Source organism: Tiliqua scincoides, chromosome 6 (assembly GCF_035046505.1).
Source record: "Tiliqua scincoides isolate rTilSci1 chromosome 6, rTilSci1.hap2, whole genome shotgun sequence".
In the NCBI taxonomy this organism is placed as follows: Eukaryota; Metazoa; Chordata; class Lepidosauria; order Squamata; family Scincidae; genus Tiliqua; species Tiliqua scincoides.
In genome coordinates this window covers 62974643-62999826 of record NC_089826.1, presented here as the reverse complement: position 1 = coordinate 62999826, position 25184 = coordinate 62974643, and the positions used below count along the sequence as shown (strand labels likewise).

Below are 25184 nucleotides of genomic sequence, written 5' to 3'. Positions count from 1 at the left end.
GTTATTGGAACCCACGAAGGCAACTGGAGCCTGGCTCTGGTTGCGTCCAGAACCGTTCTAAGGCCCACAGAGCCAGCCCACACATGGTGTTTACAGAACTCAGAAGAGCCTCCGGAGGCTTGAGGTTTGGCTAAATCTGGCTCAACACGGGTCCAGGGGATCTGCGTTGAGCCAGATCCGTGGACATAAAATCCACGGATAAGTAGGCTCAACGTTTAAATTGTAAACCTTCTTCTTCTATCTGTTTCTGTATTTAAGCTGAATGATGGAAAGAGGAAGCAAAAGAGCATAGTGAGGAACAACTGCATGGAAATGTTGCATAGAAATTAAAATCTCATGCCAATATATTATAATAAAATATACATTAACATTTAAGTTTGATGTCAAGGGACGTAGTTTAGTTCTGTGAGGCTGGAGTCGAGATTTTTATATGGAAGGATAAATCTTGCAAAATACACTCGGCTTGGCTTTTTGAATAGAAATAGAATATTAGTGGAAGAAGGGGACACAATAGATTATCAGATTTTGGTGACTTGACTGATGTTAAACACATTTTGAAATGTTAATTTATATTTCATGGGATAAGGTCTGGCATGCAAGCATAAAAAGTGGCTGAAGAATTAGGATATAAAGCAAGTGAAAACGTTTTTTTTTTTTTGCAGTTAAACTGAATAAGTTGCCTGGTCGGCTTTCTGAATTCATAACCCATTCAATTTGACAGCTGCAAAGTACAAAGAGCTTTTTGAACATGGCTGTATATGTCCCTGAAAGCAAAACATATCTCTGTGCTATTGATTGATTTGAAGTATCCACCCATACGCATGTCTTACAGTGATTTTTCCTCTGAAATGTTCAGCAGCACACTACCTTGGAATGCAGGCTCTCTCAGGATGCAATCCTAACCCATTTTCCAGCACCTGGCATATGGGCAATGCAACTCTAAGGTAAGGGAACAGATATTGCCTTATCTTGAAGAGGCCTCCATGACTCCCCCTCAACTGTAGGATGCAGCACATTCCCCATGGGCACAGCTATGCCAGTGATGGAAAGTTGGTTAGGACTGCACTCTCAGAGTCACTTGTGGGAAACATTGTTTCCTTGCTTCAGACCTGGATTCTGAACTGTGGCTGCAACCACACTGGAAAGTTGGATGGAGTTGGGCCCTTGGTTTCCTTTCCCTTCCAGTATCCTGAATAGTGTGTTGTCCATACTTTTTCTCCTGGTTTCCTGTGGTACCCATCCCAGCTTTTGCCCTGACAAAAATATGCACAACTAGCAGTTGGGAAAGGTTTGTCTCTCACTTTTCTCTCTCTCCCTCCCAGCTATATTTTAAAGACTTGTTTAATGCAGTGGTTAAGACTGAGTGAACTGTAAGTGCGGAAGTCCCCGGTTCAAATCCCATGGATGGGTTAAAGTCTCTCCCATTTGTAATGATGGGATAATAGCACTTTTCGAAGCTGTTGCTCTCATAGTTCCTGCTGGTCAAGAAAAGATGGCCATTGCTCAAATGACAGGAGGTTAAGAGGGGGCCTACCCTTTTGCTTTTGTTTTGACTGCTGTAACTACTCTTTTAGAAGGCTATGTGATTTAGCTAAGGGAAACTGTGATTTAGCATTGGGAAATTACGTGATATAGCTAAGTTAAGAACATAAGAATATAAGTTGGGTGCAGTTAGGGGTGGGGGCGTTCAAATTTCATAGTTCCTCCTCCTCCTTACCTACTACCAGGATGTGATGCTATAAATATCACCAGAACTTCCATGTTTTTAAAAAACGAACAGCCCAATCCTATGGACCTCACTTAATTGTGGACTGCTGTTCCACTGCCATAAGTGTTGCTGTGGTGTTATAAGGCTTACTGTGCATTTTGAGACCTCTGGTACACATGGCTGGAGGCTCAATGCACATGGCAGCAGCTAAGAACAGCCCCACTGGATCAGGCCATAGGCCCATCTAGTCCAGCTTCCTGTATCTCACAGCGGCCCACCAAATGCCCCAGGGAGCACACCTGATAACAAGAGACCTGCATCCTGGTGCCCTCCCCCTATAATAATAGCTGCCAGATAAAAGAGAGAAAGAAGCTTGGTTGAATTTGAGGCAACCAGAAATAGAGGTGGCAAGAGAGGTTTCAGCTGTTGCTAAGGTAAATATATAATATCCCAAACTGAGATTCTAGGCACTGCCTCAGTTTCCCCCCTGTCATTTCAATTTACTGCTTATCTTCTTGCCCAGGTTGTTCTGCAGCTCCTAATCCTCAAGGCAATCGAAGGACTCAGATATTGCTGAATGCAAAAAAACAGAGAAAAATGTGCACCCCCAAAGGTGGTAATTCTGGTTTGAATACAGAGTAAAAGTATTGATCTTTTGTTTAGCTGCCATGTCCCCTACCTTTTCAATGCAAATTTAAGTCTTGTTCTTTGGTCCTCCTACACTTTTCACGTCAACACTCTCTTTTTCTTTCTGCATTGGATATTCCTTCTGACTGGAGGAGCCTTGGGTTGGTGCACTTGCTTGAGTCATCTGGATGGCTTTACTGAACCATTCCTCAAGGCAGTCTGGTGCCTGACATCTCTTTCCCCCCAGAGCTCCTTAAAAGTCGCATAATGGGCAGAAAGTTGTTTGGGGAAGCAGTCTGTCCTTGCATCTTCCTGCTGAAAAGTGCTTCCCCTGCTGAATTTCTGTCATGCAGCTGTTAAAAGTAACCCTTTCACTTGCACGGGGCCACTTTCTGTGTGAATAGGTGTGTATGGGACTTGACGCATTGATGTGAAATAGATGTTTCTTTTAGGGAAGATTGAAAGTGGAATTGCCCCCTCAGAATCCACTTCCTCTTCTTCACCCCCCCCCCCAATTTCTTCTTCAACCCCAGCTTTTCAATGAAACCTTTGGCCCAAAGCCCTAAGCTACAAATCTACCTAGGAGTAAGTCCCACTGAACTAGGTTTGTGCTACTGTGCTGTTTGGGCTTAAGTACTATATCTGTACTGATTCCATATTCTTTTGCTGCTTGCTCCATCTCCATCTCCTGCCCCTTTCTCTGCGGTTTCTCTTGAGTCCATCTCATCTGTAAGTGCTTTGGGGCAGTGCCCTATCTTCTCATTCTGCTCCATATACATTGGTGGTGCTATATAACTAAATAAATAATACCACCATTGTATCAGGGGGATGGTGAGAGCAGAACCATGCTAGCTTTGCATGTGCAGGGATGTTTTTTTTTTTTAAATAGGGGCATTTTGATGGGATAGGCACTCTGTGTTACCTGCAGCCTGAAGCTGCTAGAAAAAGCTTTACTACTTGATTCTGCTAACAGTATTCCTGTAGAATTTTCTTGTAAGGATAACATTTGTTTTCATAGAGTGCCATGGAAAATTATTGATTTTGTGTAGAGGTATAGTGGTTGTCAGAGCCTGAAGAGGGCAGTAAAGATATATCTTTCTTTCCATGGTACTCGCTCTCTTGATTGTACATTGTGTTGGTAACGGCACCTCTAGCCAGGACACATTCAGAGGCATTAAACATTTCTGGAGCTGTGCCATAGAAAATATATTGTTGGGTCAATGAAATCCTTTGTCAAGATTTATCCACCTAGATCTCCCTCCTTCACATGACAATGCAGAGTTGGAAGGCTTGTCCATCAGTCATTTTCTGCAAGTAGCTGGTGGATAATGAATCTCCTAAGCCAGCCAGAGTTCAGCTGGGTCATCTGCCTGAGATAAGATCATCATTTAGTTCTGCAAATGGATGAAAGTAATAATTTTACAGGTTGCCAAGAAATGAAATATGCTATTTTCATACTTCGTCTTAACAATTTCAAAGAGGCCAAGTTCCCATCAGAAAAAAGACCAATGGGATTTCACTTGGAGGACGGAGGCTTAATTTTTCCATTCATTTGTCTTGGGAGTAGCTTGGCAGCTAGCTTTAAATGGAAAACGTAGGTAATCTTATATGTGAATCTTATAAGAAGAAGGGGGAAAAGGACGGATGCGCTTATAGAGCAGCCTAAGTCAAAATGCCTTATGGATTTGTTCCATTCTGATGGACAGAGCTTGCAGCAACGATTTTCCTTGAAGGGAAAGTTAGTTTATTTATTTGCCTCTTGCAAATTAACATAGTTTTGCAAATCTGAAATACTGCACTTTCCTATTCACAATGGGAAATGAAAAATCTAGAGGGAGATTAAAAAACTTATGAATCAACAAGTTTATTTTTTATTTAATAAATAAATAAATAAATAAATAAATGTGTTTACTCCCCCTTCCCTCCCCAAAATGGGTTCCTTAGGCAGCTTACAAATAAAGCATAAATACAATAATAAAAATACAAATACAATAAAATATAAAAATATCCAGTCAACCATGCAAAACTGTTGAGAAGTTAAAACACACACACACACACACTGAACATATTTGTGTTTTATTTATACGCCTACATCAGTATTTTAAAGGTAATGCATAAATAGACAATGCAGCGGTTAAAGGGACTTGAGCCTTAAAGGCTGTTGGTTTGGGTCCCACACAAGGCCAACCTGTTGATGAGGCCAACTGAAGCGGTCTCAGAAAGCAGAGCGGAAGGGGGTGCCTACTTGTGTATGCCTGCCTGCCTGCCTACCTTCACTGATTCTCCTCTTCCCACTTCCTGAATTGGAGATGTTAGACAGGGACAGAGCAGAAGTGTGAAGGAGAGGACAGCAAGGAGCTAGAGCAGTGTTTTTGAAATTTACTGGGCCTGCAACTCCCTGCTCCTGCTGCTGCCTGTCGCGGAACCCAGAAGTAAGTGCCAAAAACTTTACGGCGCGCAACGTGATGATGGCATCGGCACTTCTTCCTGGTTCCATGACCTCAGACAACCCTGTAATCTATGCTAAACAGGTAAGTGTGTTAAGGTAACATTAGTACATGTATGTGCCTTGTATTGCTTCCTAGTATTGTAGTATGGAGCCAGGATGGATAGAGCAGGACACTTGGTCGGAGCCTGGTTGTATCCGGTGGGGTTGTAGTTGCAAGATAACTACAAAATGCTCATCAAGCCAAGCAGAAAATAGCCTGAACTCTTGACCTAAGACAGTGGTTTCCAAAATTTTTTAGCAGTAGGACCCACTTTTTAAAATGACACTCTATTAGGACCCACCTAGGGTCACTAGATTAGAAAAAAAAGTTTCACCTTACCAGCTGCTCAAGCCTCTGTTTTTATCCTTTTTAATATGGTAGAGGGGACTGCCTTCTGGTGCATTTGTTGAGGTCCTCCTTCATCAGATCTGGACCATTCTGGTGGCCTTTGTTTCCCCTTCGCCTGGCCTTGGATAGGAGCAGAGGCACATTTGCTTACTTGTGAATAAACACGTGTGTGTCTGGTTCGCTTTCCATAGGGCTCAATACATTTTCCTTGTCAGCTTGAGGAGAGGAGAATGGCAAATGCCTTGTCAGCTTGAGGAGAGCAAAATGGCAGATGTGTTTCAATGTCAGTAAGTGTAAAGTCATGCACATTGGGGCAAAAATTCAAAACTTCACATATAGGCTGATGGGTTCTGAGCTGTCTGTGACAGATCAGGAGAGAGATCATGGGGTGGTGGTGGACAGGTCGATGAAAGTGTCGACCCAATGTGTGGCGGCAGTAAAGAAGGCCAATTCTACGCTTGGGATCATGAGAAAAGGTATTGAGAACAAAACTAATATTATAATGCCGTTGTGGAAATCAATGGTAAGGCCACACCTGGAGTATTGTGTCCAGTTCTGGTCGCCACATCTCAAAAAAGACATAGCAGAAATGGAAAAGGTGCAAAAGAGAGCGACTAAGATGATTACTGGGCTGGGGCCAGTTCCTTCCTTTTGAAGAAAGGCTATGGTGTCTGGGTCTCTTCAGCCTAGAAAAGCGATGCCTGAGTGGGGACATATATATAGAATCCGTGGTCCATTTAGCTCAGGATTGTTAACACTGACTGGCAAAGGCTATCCAGGATCTTAGACAAAGAGTATGAGGTGATAGCAACAGTGGAGGTGGGAGGGTTGGAACACATAAACATTTTTTTTTAAAGGATATATGTGGCAGCACTTATTCAGCTGCCACTTCAGCTTGGGCTGGTCTTGCAAACAGTGAAATGTGCAACTACCCAGGACCATGGCGAGAAGGCCCGTGGGCATTGGGGTGTCTTGTTGGCAGGTGTGCTCCCTCACATATTCAGAGTATGGAGGGGAATCTTTTCTGAACAGGGATAATGTATATTCACCATACCTTAATGGTGATCCGGGGTTGGGATTATGTTTGACATTGCTTTTGATTTTTGGATAGCTTAAATTAAAACACAAATACGCACCTGCACACACAATACCCCTTCTATTATTGCAGTCTAAAGGGGTGATGGACCTGGGAGTGTCACAAATGTGCCTTAAAACATATTTGTGCCTCCTCGGGTGTCAGCTGGGCTGGCGCAATGATGTGTGCCGGCCCACGGAGGCTGCATCCAACCTTTGCAGTGACGGAGGAAAGTAACTCCATGCTGGCCAAGCTCGGCTGGCGTCTGGGCCTGTGAGGGCGTGGGAAGGGCGGGGAAGTATTGTTCTGGGGAATGGGGAGGGTGGGTAGCGGGTGGGTCCATCGGCAGGCTGTGAGAGATTGGTGAGGTGGGGCTAGGATCTGGCACTTGTGCCAGATCCTGACCATGTTCCCGGGCAGCCTGGTGCAGCTCTGGACTGCTGGGATCTGCACCACATTTTTAGGTGGTGCAGGTCCGAGTAGACCCATCGGGACGGCTGCTGCATTACCTGGGTAAGGAGAGTGAATCCCCCTATTCCTGGGCTGAGCTGCTGGCAACCCCAAGCTCATGTTGGATACAGGACAGGCCTGCTGGCCTCCCCATTCCAGCGCAACTTAGATTGGGCTGCCCATCTTCTAATTATATAGCATGATTGGAAGACAGGAGACAGTACAATGAAACCTTGATTTAACAGACTAATAGGGAAGGAAGGGTGTCCGTTAATGCTGAAAGATAGTTAAATCCAAATGCACTGAAGCCAGTGGAGATGTGCAAGTGCAAAACATATATGAGTACTTTTTAATGAAGCAGAAAATGTCAATTGTTTACTCAGTGCTTAATTGAGGTAGTCATTGTACTGCTAAACATTCTTAGGGTGCAATTCTAACCCCTTATGTCAGTGCTTCCCAGCACTGACATAAGGGAAATGCAGCTCTGAGGTAAGGGAACAAACATTCCCTTACTTTGAGGAGGCCTCAGTGAGTGACACCCAACTGAAGGATGCAGCACTTGCCCCATTGGCACTGCTATGCCAGTGCTGGAAAACACTGACATAAGGGGTTAGAATTGCACCCTTAATGTTTATTTCTTATCACATGATACTGAATGCCCAATCCCTGCCCCAAGAGTGTATCTTCTAAATATGATTAGAACCAGAGTAAAATTTAAAATGGGAAAAATTCCAGAAAATTAACTGATGCTGTAAGTTTATTGGTTTCTCAGTGTATTTATTTGACCTGTGTTTAGTGAAGAAAACTAACAGAGTATGCTGTGTTAATTTTATGTGCTAACTATATAAATGCCTTGAGTTTTTTCAGCAGCAAAATATATTGAAATTAAGATATTTGGTTATAGGAAATAACCTAATAAAGCACACTTTCAGTGGAATTCTTTGCAATTTTACTCAAAAGTAAGTCCCACTGTGTTTAATGGGGTCTACTCTCAGGAAAGTATTATAGTTTTTGTGGTTTAAAGAGTATATCCCACTGAACGCAAATCTTGGAAAATTTTTTCTTTTGGACTGAAATACTTTGGACTGAAATATTTTAAGCCACTGCAACAGTGTACATTTTCTTTGTATTGCATACATTTTATGGGAAAAGCAAAGAACTATTAACAGTAATTTTAGCAGGCCTGTGTATCGTGCGTGTGATTGCATACTTCCTAGGGATAGGCACTTGAAAAAGTTAATTACAATTTTGAAACGGCTGAGTTTGGTATCCATTTATTATGTTGCCAATTAATTTTGTGAACAATGTATTTTTAGAAATAGAAAAATTTTTGTGGGAAAATATAACAGCAGAAAAATTTTCATTACAACAAATTTTCTGCCCCACATAACTGTTAAGAACAGAGAGAGAGAGAGAGAGAGAGAGAGAGAGAGCTGGCAAATTGAAGAACAGGTGGTCTCTTGAAAGTCAACCCAATTTGTTTTACAGATGGAATGAGATTTGAAGCAGAGAATGAGGCAGGTCACTGAATGCTGGGAGGCCACCATAGATGTAGGAAGCAATGGTATGAAAGGTACTGTACTGGGAATAGCACTGTAGTGGGAATAGCCGAAGGGAAGCAAAGAAGGCTGGTTGTAACTGACGCTGCTTATGGAACAGCTGACGAAGAGATCTGGAAGCCCAAAGCCTTTCATTATAAGGGCTAGAAATACAAGATCTGGGGAGCTATAATAGGAAGACAATACACTGTGCTCCTTCCTGGAATGTACATAGGTAATGCTTGATGGCACTCCTTATAACCTGGAACTTTATGCAGACTCAAAGAACTTGGCCTGGATTTGGTGGTCCTTCAAATGATCTGCCACAGTTTGGAGAAGAAAGGGTTAGTACATGTATCCACACATGCCCTAGTCTAGCTGTCCTTGCCAACTCCCTGGCCATATTCAATCAAAGAGGCTAATGAAGCGACTGGACTCCAGAGCTAACTACTGCACCTTCACTCAGGTGCAAGAATAATAGAAAGACTCACTTGGGTCTTGGAATTAGTCATCAAGGGCCATCAAGCCACTAAAGAAGGTCTCTGCTGAACTCATCCCACAAATTTTGTAGAACTTTATGGGAGAAAAAGTTATAAAAGGCAGGGTCACTATACCTTTGTGACTTTTGTTCTTTTGTTCCCTTGCTCATCAGTCTGCCTTGCTGCTGCTGCTGGGGGAGCTGCTGCGTTCATCCTTTTGACCCACAGGTGCTGCATGAAGCCACCCCATTCCAGCTGCAATTCAAGAACCAGCTTGCCAATCTGGCACCCAGGATTGGTAAATCCCACTCTTTTTTCCTTTCCAGTCTTTCCCCTGCTTCTCTCTTGAGTGCAAGCAAAGCCATTGTGCCAGCACAAGTTGAACAGTCATCTTTGTGTTCCATCTTGTAATGCACTCCTTTCTCCTAGGAAAGTAGCTGTGGCTCTAGCCTTGCTTTCTTGAGTCAGCTACAGCAACTGCCTTGCCCTTGGGCAAGCTTCAGAGCCTTTCCCGCCTTTTATACCTGTCTTGCAACAGGATGGTTGATTGGTCTTAGTCCTGTGAGTAGGTAGGCTCATCAGTGGAGGGGTGGCGGAAGGTCTGAAAGGAGGCGGGGAGATGGTATAATGGGGTGGGAGCAGGAAGGGGGTGAATCAAGCCCAGGAGGGGGGTGGGAACAGCAGCAGCAGTGGCTAATGCTGTATCCTGTCCCCCTTCTTGGGTCTGATTTCCTGACACAGGGCTGCTTGCGCTAGTGATTTTGCTGGTGCAAGCCTGAGTAGCCCCATAGTGGCTGCTGGGGGAAAAATGACCCCTTCCTTTGAGGTGACCTCCAGTAGCCTTTCTTTCTGCATTAGATACATCAGAGGCCATTTTGGTGCCACTGCATTGCAGCACAGACAGTTCGGTTAAGATTGACCTGCCCGATTTGAACTAGAAATTTCTGCCTCCAGATAGCTTTTTATGCTATATATGATAGCTAGCCCAGAATCTTCCAGAAGGGTTAACTTCATGAGGTACTGATGGAGTTTACTCCAGTTGCTTATTCCTGTGCGTTGGGGCTTCGAGGCATTGGCTTAAGTTTTATTTTGGACAATTCGAGACGTGCAGGAAAGCTTTCAACTTTGTCTCCAGTGGTTGTGGATTTCAGGGTTGCAAATTCCCTCGCACCAAATACCTGCTTCCAGTTATGCATTGTTATAAACAGGTACTTGATTGCTTATGTTGTGGTAGATTGAAAGCATTTGGATGCTGTGTAGCACTGTTTATCATCACCACTCTTGCATACCCTTGACCATAAAAACAGTAGTGTCTGGATTGCATCTTATGAAATTGGGTGGTCCTTTTCTTGGTTTAAGCGCTTTGTGAAAGAGCAGTAGAGTTTTGAAGAAGGGTCCTAAGCAGATTTCCGTATTAGCAAGTCTCAATGCAAAAAGCAGAGATAAATGAACTGAAACTTGTTGAGTTTTCTGTTTTCTTGAGTTTTCTTTCTGAATACAGTTTTGAAAAAGGTAACACCGTACTTCGAAAACGTGAGAGATGATATCAATGCATGCAGAAAGGAGAATCTTGGTAAGGTTACAATCGTATATGTTTTGCTCCGTGTTGTATGTTAAAGTTAGAGTTGAATGAATTTTTAACAAAATATGCGTATGGCAATAAGATGCCATGTATGTTCAATATTATAGACCAGTGGTTCTCAAATTGTGGGTCACAACCCCATTTTTGATGGGTTGCGGGGCCAGTGCAATCCGGAAGCCACAAGGCATCTGGGGCACAACATGACTACCACAGCTGATGAAGTGGGTCACAGCAGTGAAAAGTTAGAGAACCACTAGACAGTCTGCTGTTGTCTAGCAGTTCTCAAACGTTTCACTGCTGTGACACACTTCATCAGCTGTGGTATGCTTTATTATTTATTATGCTTTTTTCCCTTTTTCCTTCCTGCATAGTGAGGTTCGGTTGCCTTGCCTGGTATACTTGAATTTGCTCTGCAAGCACCTTTTGATGGTTTACCTGCTCACTGATAGTAGCACACTGTGGACTGAATTGGGTGTAGGTTGATCTGAAGTGAAGGTGGTGTGTAGATTGTCTTCCATTTTGGGGCTACTTCTAGCTGTGTTTCAAATGTCCATGCTAAGGTCCTCTCATGGAGGAAATGTCTTGAAAGTGTTATGCTTCCTCAAAGTTCAGAGCCAGTGTGCCTCTGGTGGTCCTCACCCTGCCCTCCACCTCTTCCCAAGTTCATCCATGGCCCAGGGACCGGCTGTAGCCAGGAAACGGAGGGGGGGGAAGGGTCACCTCTAATTCTTGTGGTCCTCGCCCCTCCTTCATTCACCCCTTGTTCCCTGTCAACCCCCCCAGCTTCTTCCTTCTCCCTCCTTCTGTTCAATAGCCTTCACTCATGCTGTCCTCTCTTTTCTTGCCTCACCTCTTCATTTCCTCTTTCTCTTTGTTTGCTTCTCCCACTACTCCTAGCCTCTCTGTCTCCTTTCTTTTCTGTATGACTGCCTCTAACCTCCAGAGCTCTTGCTTCTCTAACCCATTTTGGTCAGTCATGTATGCTGTATTGAATGCATTGATTATCAGGTTCTCAAAGGAATCTGTGACCCCCCCAAAAGGTTAAGAACCCCTAGGCAGTTTTCTTAGTTTGCATTCTGCTGAGCCTGATGCTTCTTTTCAACAAAGGTCCTGAGAGCTCTTGCTGATGACATCACTGGTCCTGCTCTGCTCTGCATTGACCGTATCCCTGGCTGAACTGATGAGTGTGTTCACGAGCTTACTGTTGTATACTGGAGTGTGTGGTTTTGGCTTTCATATGATTTTACTTTCCCTTTCTGAGAAGGGGAAGAACCTCCTTCTTATGCACACAGGTGGCATGAACTGTCTCTATCTTGGTACTAAATCTGCATGACAGTAGAAGGGTATCTGGCAGAGACAGTGTGCTTGTTAAGCAAACACCTGCATAGAAGTTAATGTGTATTAACAGGCTGCCTTCCTTCTGCATAGTACAAGTCTATTTCTGATTTCTGATTGTCATATGTTTCAGGCAGAACACAGCCTGGATGACATCTGCTCTAGCCTGGATTATCACTAGACTATAAAAAAGAAAAGAAAAGAAAAGAAAGAAAGGGAGTATAATTTCACTTTGTAGCTGACCTTATTTTGGTGAACTTGACCTTAACAACCTCACGCAAAGAGCTGCCAAATCAGCACATCTTTCCAATCTCATCAACTTTGACAGATTGACAAACTTTGTTTTTTATCCTCTTGATTTAGATAGATAACAGAAGGTGTTGGTTCTGTCAGTATACAAGGGGAATTTCATAGTGGAAACTGTCAAGAGCAGTGGCGATTGCTCACCCGGGCAAGGGTTGGCGTCACCCGGTGCGGGAAGTCAGTGTGTCACCCCCATGATGGACCTCCTCCCATGCAGTGGAAATGCCCCATGTGGTGGGCATGGTGATATACCATTGTCCTACCCCTGCTGTTTTTTTTTTTATATAACGTTTGATAGAACAGAGATATTTCAACGTGGTTTGTTTCAATGCATTCTGCATGAAATTGCTCATTGAATGATATATAACATGTTGGTATTATTAAAAAAAAACACCATAATTTTAAAAATTTTGGGCAGTAGTGGTGTCACCCTCCCTGTGTGAACCAAACCTCCCCCCCCCCAAGTGTGACCCTCCCAAGTGACACCACTGGTCAAGAGCCAAGCAGACTATTCATAGGAAGCTACCTTAGACTGAATCAGATCATTGAACCCATCTAGCTCAGTATTATTGGCACTGATATGGCAGTGGTTCTTCAGAATTAAAGCTAGGAATTTTTCTCTGTCCCAAGTAGAGCTGCCAGGTTTTGTACTGAGAACCTCCTACAATCTACATGCAAGGCAGTTGCTCTTCCACTGAGGTATGAACAATCCCTTGTGGGAGGTCGTCTTTTGCTCTTATGAATCACACAGCCTATTAGTCACACCAGCAACTGATTTTGGCCGCAGGACACTTTGCAATACAGACGATGCCAAACTCTGGAATAATTTACCCCAGTATATCTTGTTGTGCTCAAATGTACATATTATGAGGCAAGCTGCATTTCCCCCAAGATTTCTTCCAGAGTGCAGAATGTAAAGTACAATTCTGCACCCACCAGTGCAATCTGCCTCAGTTAAAGTACACAATGGCAGCTGTTCTATAGGTGCATGCACAAAAGTTGGGCCCTTATCTTTGACCCTTGCCCTTCTCATTGTGCAGCTGCTCTCTTTCCTTTGAAACTTACCGAGTGATAGATAGCAATGAGAAGGGCAGCCACTGTGGCTGTCATTTGCTGCTGTTACCTAATGAAGGCCACGGCAGCCACCCTTCTTGCTTCTGCTGCAGACAAATAAGCACAAGAAATTAGGAAACAGACTATTGGGGGGAAGTGACATAGCTATCATAGTGGTGAGGTAAGTACTGCAGGTGTGGCAAAATGCCATGTAAGCGATCTCTCCCATTTGCCATTGGAGAAATACTGGGCAGTGATGGTAACATGTCTTTGCTCCCCAGAATGGCTCCGATGGCAAGTGGGCAATGCAGTGCCTGCAGTTCTTATCACACAGAACTTGCGTGAGTGATAGATAGGAGATGGAAAGGGGACAGCTCTCCTTGCCACTGTATAGCTACAGAACTCATCCCTCCAGGATTATGTAGGGTGGTGACACCAGGACTACCTGTGTCAGAAGCAGCATTCAGAATTATACCAATTTTAAGCCAATTAGCTTTCCCAATTAGCACACACCGACTTTGTGTGTTGCGCTGCATACATTCATCATCTAACCAGATTCCAGCATTTTCTGTTTTGAAGCCTAGATCTTTTTGTAGGCTGGGAAGAGTTTGCATCTTATTTCTTTGAGTCACAAGTGACAATTCAGTTGTCATGTACGAAAGTGGTACATATCCATATTGCAGAAAATGTCATTACTGAGTTTGGAGTCTGGGGATAATGTAAGCCCTTAGTAACAAAACTGATTGGAGATGCCATGTTCTAGTTGTCCTCATTTTATGATAATGTGGAAGATTAACACCCAGAATTTTGATTGTATGCAAGTGCTAAGCACAGGCAAAATATTTTCTTCAAGGTATTTTGTCGAAATGACAGCTTGCGTTCTTGCTTTGTGTCTTTGAAGTTACTGTTGGGATTTCTCACACAAAGCTTTTTTTAAGGATTAAAAAATTATGCATTTTTTCTAATCCCTTCTATTAGAGTGTAATGTGTATTTATAGATCCCCCAGGCTCTGTGCAATAAAAATGGTTAAAACCTTTAGTCCTTTTAGTAGTTCAGTTTTATTACAGAAGTTATTTTGTAGATTTTATGCTCAGAGCAAGGTCAGTGCATTACACTGTATAAATTATTCTAAGTAATTGCTGGGTTATTTTATAGCTTAGTTGCAGGATTAAAAAAAAAAAAGATTATTATTAAACTTAGCCTTTTCTGTAAAGCCGGGACGGGAAGGGCGTCATAAATCACATGGCAGCATGCCGTTTGGGGTTTCGGCTTTACCTGTGATAAGGATTTAATAACAATCCAGCCCAGACACCAGTTCCCTCTCAATTACCTTTCCACATGGGCATTAGTTCACACTGTTTATTAAAAACTCCCCTTGTAGTTGTTTTAATGGAGTGTTTCAGATTAATAGCCCCCATGGAGTTTAACTCCATTGCACTTCATTAAAGCTCGATTGTACAAAAGGTTACTTCAATTAAATTCCAAACCTCAGCTTTAAATCTGTTTGGATTTTGAGAAAGAAAAAAAGATAAAATTGCTAAGTTGATCCCTTTCAGATTAACAAGATAGCATCCCTTTTAGTGAGCAGAGTGAGAAATATGCCTGTCCCGAATATGTCTTTCGGTCTGCATTCGTATGTTATGAGATTAGAAATCTAAAGCCATTGAGAGGTGGGGGACATCTTTTTGAAAGATTTCAAAGAAGAAAACCCAAAGGAGTCTGAGTTGCCGCATTTCTTTCTATGAGTTTATGGGTTTCTTTCACTGCTTTTTTTTTTGTTGTTGTTGAGGCTGCCGGGGAACTGCTGTGTTCTTTATGGTTCCAATAAAGTATAACAAAGCTCCCTGTTGCCTCTGGAAATGTGTTACCTTTTGACACACAAGATATAAATGAAAGGGCGCTCAATATTTAACAGCCTCATAACCATCCACACGTCTTTGTGCAGCTTGAGGGTGCTGCCGCCCCCTATGTGCTGCTTCAAACATTTGCTTTATTTAAAGATTAGGTAACCTTGTCAGTGAGACAAGCTGGAGAACAAAGTGCTCCACCAGATCCTTCACTGTTGCCAGGAAGGAAATTTAAAGGGGCCCAGACGTTATTTCTCAGGGTTTAATTGTACAGATAAATGCCCATGCAAGAGTCTGCTCACAAGAGCAGTGCAACACTGGAACAACTGCTCACTGAAGATCACTGTGGCAATTGTTAGGATCAGGCTGGGGCTAAGATAGTGAGGGCCCACCCATGAGGCCAACTGACGCTGTCACTTCAGGTAGCAGATTTGGAGGTGATGCCCTTCTCTTTCCATGTACCTGCCTCCACTGCTGCTCCTTCTTCTTTCATTCCCTGAATTAGAAAAGGAAGAGGGGGACAGAGAGGAAATCTTGAGGGGAGGAGAGTACTAAGCTAGAGCACTAAGCTAGAATGGGAGGAACAGAGGCTGGCACATTGAATAAAGGGGGCAGCATTTGGTGTGTAGCATCAGCCTCAGGTATCAGGAGACCTTGGGCTGTCCCCGGGCTCTGGGCAGCTGGACCCAGATCTGGAGGGTACACATTCCAGCTCAGAGATCCTTGGCCAGTGGCCTGAACTGCACAGGCTGAAGTTTCCTGATTCTGCTTCTGTCCGCAAGGCAGGCGCAACAAGTGATAATTTATTATACGGATAAATTGTTCCTGTGCTCTGGTGCTCTGTGGAAATTATTCTAATTCATTCTAATCATAATGGATAATCCATTCTTTCCACAGTTATTTCCCTAAAATGAAATCTTAGTTAAAAGTGAAAGTTTAGCATAGGTACAAGTAGTCATACATACTCTGTGCACAGGGTAGGTTGGAAAGAATGAATGCCAACAGCCCCCCATCCTATGTCTCTCACTAACAAATGGAGGGACTGGAAACAAAACCCCTGGCCAATTTGGTATAATGAGTAATGGCTGTCCATAGCAAATACAAGCTTCCTTCAGATCCCTTCTTTAAAGCCTCCTTGTCTTAGGGCCCAATCTTATCTGACTTTCCAGCACTGATGTAACTGCAATGCAACCCCGAGATAAGAGAATAAATGTTCCTTTACCTTGAGGAGGCCTCTGTGATTGCCCCACAACAACAGGATGCAGCACATGCCCCATGGGCATGTGCTGCATCAGCACTGGAAAGTTGGACAGGATTGGGCCCTTAGTGTTGTTCCTTTTAATTCCTCTGATGCTTTGGTGTTCCCTGAAAAGCATGTCTAGGATCAGGTTTTCTTTTGCCTTCCCTTCTTCACTCCCTCCCTCTGGTGAAGGCTGAAAAAAAAAACACATGAAAAGAGTCTCGTTGTTCTGGATGATTGGAAAGAGTCACCATTTCACAGTTATGTCACAGGCTTAAGCCACATGCCATTGTGGGGTTATTACGTTGGAAAAACATTGCAATTTAGGGTGAATGCTGCTTTTTGGAAGGAGCAGAGTAGCATTTTTTCAAGCATGCCCTCTTGCTTTTTAATGGGATCTGTCTGAAGCAGCTCACGGAATGGTAAGCTCCATTCGGAGTGAGATCGATTGGTGGACAGAGGCAAGTTCATGATGAATGCCATTTATCACCTTGCTGTGCAATTTGTCATGCAAAAATCACCCCATGTGTTTTTTTTTTATACTGTCTTGGCAGCAGCCAATAAATGGCAGAGGTACTTCTCAATGGGATGGGAAAAAAAGACCTGGGATCACTTCAAAATCCTCACCTGGATTTTCTTGTTAAATCTGTTTCACTGAAACCAAGAAATGGATTACTGATGGAAGAGTCAGACCTGATTTGGAACTGTATATGTGCTTCCATGGTCCTTTAATCAAGTGGCTTCTGAATGAGGGCTCTGGAATTTGTTTGCATATATATTATTATTATTAACAGTATTTATATACCGCTTTTCAACTAAAAGTTCACAAAGTGGTTTACAGAAAAAAATCAAATAACTAAATGGCTCCCTGTCCCAAAAGGGCTCACAATCTAAAAAGATGCAAAAGAATACCAGCAGACAGCCACCAGAACAGACACTGCTGGGGTGAGTTGGGCCAGTTATATATATCTGAATGGGATAATGCAGCAGGCATGCAAATGGTTAAAAGAGAGGTTCTCTGGGGTGTCATGATGTCCCAGCCTAGGAAGCTCTACCTCTGTCCCCTTAAGGGGCAGAGGCAGGGGAAGGCAGCAGCACGATTGCCAGGATCATGTGGGGAGCCCTGCAGTAGCCTCTGAAGGGTCCCCCCACAGTCTCTAAAAAAGAAACAAAAATCAGAACCTACTACCTGTTTTCTAATCAAAATCAGGAAGTGGGTTCCAACTGTTTTGTTTTTAACTTTTTTAAAGGCTTCAGGAGCTCTGCAGAAGTCTCTGCAGGGCTCCCCACATCCCCAGGAGGCAGAAGCTGGCTCAGGTAAGTTGAAATCACACACCCCCCCCCGGCATTTGTACGATCCCAGGGATTGTGCTGCTGCTTTTGCCCTGCCCCACACACACTTACCTCGGTTATCAAACTCCCAAGGAGTTTACAGACCAAGGAGTTAAAACACTAAGAGCCCGATCCTGAGGTCCACGGCGAGACTCCGCACCGCGGACCTCAGTCGTGAACGTGCCATAAGGCACGTTGGCGGGGCTTACTGCCAGGCTCCCACCAGAGCTAGCCCAGCTCCGGCTGGTGCTGAGCCAGCGCGCGCGGCAGGTGCCCGGGTTCGGCTGCTCGGCGGTCTCCTGGACTGCCGGGCTGCTGAACGGGAGATGGGGGCGTGGTTGTGGGTGTGGGGGATGTGTTCCAGGGAGGGGGGAGGCGCGGCCGGGGGTATAGGGAGGCGTGTCATAGGGAGGGGGAGAGGCGGGTCTGTGGAGCCAAGCTCCGCAGGATCCAAGGCACTCAGGTAGGGCTGCTCGCCCTATACGAGCGCCTTTACTTTAGCGGTGACCATAAGGTCGCCGCTAAAGTGAGTAGCCCCATTGCGGGGCTGCTTCCCTTACTCGGGGGAAGGGGACGAACATCCCCTCCTCCCAAGGAGCCTCCCGCGGTAGTGCGGGAGGCACAGGATCCGGCGGATGCCCTCTGTGAAGCTGCCAGGTCCCGGAGCTCCGGGTAGCTCAGGATTGGGCTGTGAATCATTGTTGCACATCTATGTTTGGTGGAAAAAGTTAAGCAACATCCATTGTTGGAAAGGTCTTGATGCCAAAAAAGGCAACATACTAACTACTGTACATCCCTTTTCTCCTGTTGTCTTCCTTTGGTCAATATTTAGACTATAAATCCCATGGGGGCAGGGACCAGTTTTTCACTACTTGTACAGTACCATGCATATTCATGATGCAATATAAGTAAATGAAGGACTTCTGCTGGGAGTTAGACTAAGTTTGACAAAATACTTTGGCATAAATGGGATTTTTACAAGAAAAGTGTGAGGATGTAGAATACATATTAAATACATGCAAAATGGGTACTGTGGTTAAAACACTCCTAGGGTACAATCCTAGAATTGGTTTTAGTCAGCACAAGTCCCTTGCACTGGCCCAGGAGGGCTGCAAATGTGCCGTAAGGCACGTTTTCGCCTCCTCAAGAGGAAGCCAGGCCAGCGCTCCCTGAACCACCGTCCTGCGGCAGCTGATGCAAGCCTCTGTGCCAGCTTCCTCTATGAGGCTTGCGTTGGCCCGGGTGGGCTGATGCAATCTGCAAAGGTAGGTGGGGAGGGGGAGGCGGGGAAGAGGCAGGAGAGAGGCGTTCCTGGGTGGGGGAGGGTAGGCAGTGGGTGGCCCCAGGGCGGAAAGTCGAGGAGAGGGAGGTGGGGCTGGGATCTGGCAGTTATGCCGGATCCCAACCCCTGTTCTCGGGGAAAACGTAGCGGCTTCAAGCCACTCCGCTTTCCTCTCAGTTGTGCTATCTCCAGAAGTGGTGCAAGTCCAAGGAGACCCATAGGGGCCAGAAGCCCTTACCCAGGGGTAAGGGGAAAAGTTTCCCCTTGCCTCTGGCTAAGCCATTTCTGGTCACTATCCTGCGCTGGATACAGCACTAACTTCTTGGCTTGCCTGTTCCAGTGCAGGATAGGATTGTACCCTTAGAGTGCAATTCTATACAAGTCTACTTAGAAGTGAATTCCATGTAGTTAAATGGGACTTATTCCAAGGTAAGTGTTTATAGGATTTGCAGCCTGAAACTTCTAATGTTAATCTATGTGTGGTTATTCCAATATATTTGACTTGAAATCCAATATTTGTGAATTCTGATTGCAGCCCTAAACAAAGATGTTTGAAGAGGAAGAAGAAGAGCTATCAGTCTGGGAATTATTCTAACATTGCTGGGATATGAAGACACAGTAGACTGTAATTTATCTTTATATGTGCTACCAATAGCAGTGGGAAGATTGAGCTCTGTGTCAGTTGATTTATAACACTATGCAAAGACTGTGTCACAATTACAAGTTTTGCAGGGTGAACCTGTGCATGTCTACTCAGAAGTAAGCCTCATTGAACTCAGATGGATTTACTCTTTCATCAGAAACTGATTAGGATTACAGCCCATATCTATTTAACAAATAACTTATAAGTGTAAGGCTGCAATCCTAACCACACTTTCCTGAGAGTAAGCCCCATTGAACAGAATAAGACTTACTTCTGAATTTACCTGGTTAGGATTGTGCCCTAACTTGTATATCTGGTGGTAACAGACACACTTCTCATCACCATAGTTTGCGAGTGACAATAGAGCACTAAAAAGCTATATAGCTGTGCTTCCAACTTAAAACTGGTTCAGTCGTTTTTTCTCTCTTCTCATTGGGAATCCAAGAATTGTAGGTTTGTGAGGGGAGATTAGGGATCGCTCATAGAAAATTCATAGTATGTCATTAAACTCCAGTTCCCAGGATTTTTTGGGAGAAGCCACAATAGTTAACATGCTGTGTGTTTGTGTAAAGGTATAGAATTATATCAATTTTACATATAATTAACATACAGTTTTATACATCTGTAAGTTAGATATCACCTGCTTGACTTCAGGTGTTCACTTTTAACAACAGATTCAGTGATGTGTCTTCTTAGTCAAAGATGACCAGAGGAAAACGGACAGCCCAAAGTGCCATAAAATACAGGGATGCCCACTGGACAAGGTAAGTCCAGTGCAAGGGTGCGGGGAGGTCTGGTGGAGGCCAGCAGAAGGGTGGAACAGGGAGGGCATAGGGTGGAGGTGGGTGGATCAAGCCTGGGAGAGGTAGCACCAGCCAGTACCATATCCTAACCCCCTTCCTGGACTTGATCTTCCTGCATGGATCAACTTGGCTTGCATCAGCGTTAAGACTGATCTGAGCTGATCTTTTGCGGCTGCTGGGGCTTATCCCGGGGCATGGGGAAAAATGTCCCCTTACCCCAAGGAGACCTCTGGCAGCAAAAAATCCCCAGCAGACACAGTGTAGTCTGCACTGGTGCTGCAGCATTGCTTTGTGGGAAATATGCCATAGACACTCGCCTATAAGGCAAAAATTTTTCCCCAGAAACACAGCCTGAATCATTGCCCCGCCTTATCTCCAAGCAGCGGGGTAGGCAAGCAGCGAGGTTGGGGGGGGGAGGTGAGTGAGCCAGCCAGCCAATCTCTATTGTGGGTGAGGGAGGGAGGGAGGGAGCAATCGATCATGGGATGAGGAGAGGAGGCGTTGTACAGGCTGCTGCTGCTGAGTGCTCCACGTACTCCTCTAGGCTGTTGCCCAGCTGCAGGAGCTTGATTTTAGTTTCTTCTAAGTGTGCCATGAGATGAAAAAGGCTGAAAGTCACTGCTATAATAAATGGTAGGTTTATCAAAGGTTATTATCAAAGGTTTATTAAAGGTTCACAACAACAGTTGTTAACTAACTGAAATGAATGTTCAAAGAGATTAGCAGTTGCTGAGGATAAACAACGGAAGATGGTCATCACTATCATGTCTTGTTATTGATATTTCCAGAGGCATCTCACTGGCTCAAAAGAGACTACTAGACTTGATGGAGCCTGTTGATTCAGCTGTGTTCTTCTTATGTTCCTAACCTATATGGAGATGTTTTTGAAAAATATCTCTGAACATGGCCCATAATCTGAAGCTGTGCTGAGCACTTTTAAATGCTGCAGATAACTGTATACAGGTGGAGCCTCTTTAACAGCGGGGATTCTGTTCTTGGACTTCCCACGAGTATTGAAAACAGTGGATAATGAAATTAGTGGTTTTTGGAGCCCACCTTTGTTCTGAATGTGACCAGAGCTGTTTTGAGTCTCAGAGAGGAGTGTGAGAGGAGGCTCACAAACCTCACTGAAATGACCAGAACATGTTTTCTGTTACATCAGGGAGGTGTGTGTGTGTGTGTGTGTGGGGGGGGGGTGATCTGGGGGTTCAGCATTCACCAGGGGGGCGGGGGCGGCCGGGCAAATCCACAGATACTGAATCCGTGTCCCGAGTCCCAACTGTACTCAACAAAAATTCAATGTGGAAAAAATCTGATTAAAAAAAACTCACACAGCCAAATTTGGTCACCTGAATGCATCCTGAGTTGAAGACAGCACAGGCATCATCTCAAATGACTGAAGAACTTCAATTGCTTGAAGTTAAGAGGATGTTTAAATGCTTTTGACCGCAAGGGGATTACTATGTGTTTTGAGCAATCTACACCTGAGGGAGAACTCTCCCGCCTTACTGAAATTGCAGTACAAGCAAAAGTCATTTAGCTGCCTCCTTAGCAGCACAGGGAGTTGAAAACACATTGCGGGGCTACCATGCTGCCTTGTGCAGTCTCCTCAGAGACCGCCAGGTCAGCTCCAAGGTCCTAATGTTAAACTTCAAAGCTCTTGGTGGAATTGGTACAAGTTACCCTAGAGAGTGTCTTTCTTTGTGTCTACAACCTCCCCCTGACAGCTGTGTTCCTCAGGAATTATGAAGCTGTCAACCTCAAGGGTGAACCCTGAGAGAGCAATAGACCGGGCTTCCTTAGCAACTCATTATCACAGGAAACAAGAATTACCACAAATCTCCCTGCCCTGTGAGCAGTGGGTAGAAACATTTCTTGAATTTAGTTTTCCTAGTGACACAGTTGAACATGCCAATTAATTCATTTTTTTAAAAGAAAGGAGGAAGGGGCAAAACAAAAAGAACTGTCAGCGAAGGAAAGATCATAAAATTACCATCTCATTGCCTTCACATCCCTGCTAATTGGGCAAAGGGGCACTTTCTGAACTGGCACACCTCTTACATTTAGCATATTCACTATATACTCCAGCAAAGTGTCTTTTTTAGTGGCCGTTTCTTGGTCTTTCATCTGCACCTTTTGTGACAAGGAAGTAAAATAAATATATTGCTACAGAAACCACTTTGTGAACTTTTTTTTTTAAATGAAAAGCAGTATATGTAACTATTCTTAATAAAAATAAAATGGCCTAATTAAGAATTAAAAAAACACAACAGAATCGTTAGCCAATTAAAGAACTAACTAATTGATTCATATTGGACACATGGTCAAAATCTTTGCTTTTTGTGCTATTTATGGAAGAGTTAGATAGCACAACTTAAGAAATATAACATGTGTTGTTAGAAGGTGGCTCTCTAATCATTCCTTTTTCATTCTTGATGAGGGTAAAATGAAAACAAAGAAGTCAGTTCTTAATTCTGAGTGTTCTCTGTTAAAATTGGCCCCCAAACGCTGATCCAGCAAGGGAGATCTATGCGTGGAACATTTTTCTGGGTATAGATGTGCACAGGAATACAAGCCCTCATATATAAATCTGCCTTAAACTAAATCAGATCATTGATCTATACAGGACAGCCCAATCCAATGTTGTCTGAGCACTGGCGCTGACGGCCCAGCACCAGCGCTGGTGGGGAGACCAGTGCTGTCCCATTGACACTGCAGTGGGAGCCCTGGCTACTGGTGGAGCTCAGGTAAGCACCGAGCAGTGTGGGGAGGGTGGCGGGAGGGTGTGGGGGAGGCATTCCTGGGAAGAGGGAGGTTGGAAAGAGGGCGGAAGAAGTGTGGGAGAGGTTCAGGAAGGGGTGGGACTGGTGAAGGCCTTCACTGCTTGATTCTACCCCTGTGCCAGGCTCAGAAGCCCAACACAGGGCTTTTTGAGTCTGTACCACTGAAATAGTTCGCATGAACTCAAGGGGCCCTATTGAGCAGGCTTGGGCTACTCAATGAATGTGCATCTCCATTTGAGCCCCCCAGTTGTTATACAACAATTGTTGCCCACAGTTTGAGTTGGACTGGGGCCTAAAGTTGTTTTAGGGCGCAATCCTAACCAACTTTCCAGCACTGGCCAAGCCAAAGTGCAGTCCCAAGGTAAGGTAACAAACATGCCCTTACCTTGAGGAGGCCCCCTTGACTGACTGCCCACTGCAGGATGCAGTGCACGCTACATTAGCACAGCTATGCCACTGCTGGAAAGTTGGTTAGGATTGCACCCTTAACCTACTAATTAAAGTTTGCAGCTTGTAACAGAAAAGGGGTAACAAAACCCCTGCTAATTGGGTAAGAGGCACTTTTTCAAGTGGGTGCTCCTTTTTTTTTTAGCAGGGGGAGAGTAACTGGCCCACCTCACCCCAGCACTGTCTGTTCTAGTGGCTGTCTATTCATTTGCATCTTTTTAGATTGTGAGCCCTTTTGGGACAGGGAGCCATTTAGTTATTTGATTTTTCTCTGTAAACCGCTTTGTGAACTTTTAGTTGAAAAGCGGTATATAAATACTGCTAATAAATAAATAAATAAATAAATAAAATGAAGGAAAAGCTAGATTGGTCTTTGCCTAGAAAATCAGAGGACAATAGAACTGATGACGCTGATCCGGAGACCTTTGCACCCAACAGGATTTGCATATGTCAGCAGTCTCTTCATTATTGATAGGAAGAATTTAATATTATTCTCTAACAAATGTTTATTTCATCATAATTTTGTGCCACATATTTTATGCCTAGATTATTTTCTTTAGGTACGCTTAGCATGTTGTTGCAACCGGAACACTTGGCCAGTTGAATATACAGTATAATGAGTTCTGTTTTGTTCACATTATAGTAATTGCATGTCTTGTCAAGATATAGCTTGCTTTGGACTAGCTGAATGAATGAATGATTAGAACACCCACATTTCCAGCTGTTAAATGTTGAGAAAATCCTGCATACATATACCAGTAAGTTTAATTTTTGATTTTGGTCCGTGAAAAATTAATACCTTGATAGGTTCTAATTTACTCCATATTGTTTTATACTTGCTAATTTTAGTTAAATAGTGTCTCTGGTTGTTCCAAATAAAGTTTCTTCGACTTCCTTTTTATTTTGTTCCCATGTAACAGGACTTTCATCTTCCTAGATCCCTTGCCTCCATATTCCCCTTTCACCAGGAGCATGCAGCTGTTAAATACTTTTCTATATTCTCACATGATCCACGCCACTTATATGACTCCAATTCATATACTTCCAATATGGCATGCAGGCCTCCTGCAGGACCCATGTTATCACAGTCAGGGTGGGGTGGGCCCTAATTGACTTCTGCATAGTGCCCTGGTTGGCAGCCTTCAGTCTCGAAAGACTCTGGTATAAGCCTACAGCACCCGGTATTGCCAGGCGGTCTCCCATCCAAGTACTAACCAGGCCTGACCCTGCTTAGCTTCCAAGATCAGATGAGATTGGGCATGTGCAGGGTAACTGTTGCTGTATTTCTGTCCTTAATTTGATTCTTCCCTTTGTGATTCAGGCTGGCTTTCCTTCCCCTTTTCTTCTTTTCCATGATTCCCTTCTGTTCTGCTTAAAGCAGGAGAATCTCTCTGATCCTGAAAGTGGGAGGGAAGAGCTGAATGAGCCAAAGTAGTTTTTTCCTGAACCACTTAAAATCTGTAGCAGTAGGCAGACAAAGGAAAAGGTACCCACACAAATGTTATAGTGGATCCACTCTGCTGCAGACTGCTCAAGTTGGTGTCCCACCTCCCTCCAGCCCTCCTACTGGGAGCCTCAGAGCTTGGGTGAGGAGGTTTATCTCAGCCTGTCCCTCCTTCACCTGCTGGTGTTTGGCTTGCAGCACAGGGAGGGTATCTCCTCTGTTTCAAGGTCTGCTCCTCATGGGTGGCTTCCTTGGACCCATCATGGGCTCCTTTCTTTTATCTTCCCCCCCCCCCCAACCAGGCCTGATTAAGCTCTACAAACTGCCTTACCCTCCCTGCTGTCTGCCCCTGGTGTGCCTGCTCCTGCCAGATCC

The 25184-nt window shown here is 44.2% G+C and overlaps 1 pseudogene; it reads right to left on the bottom strand.

Moving 5' to 3' along the window:
• Positions 1–24531: 24531 nt before the first annotated feature.
• Positions 24532–24651, bottom strand: LOC136656499 (5S ribosomal RNA; annotated as a pseudogene).
• Between the last annotated feature and the right edge of the window lie 533 nt (positions 24652–25184).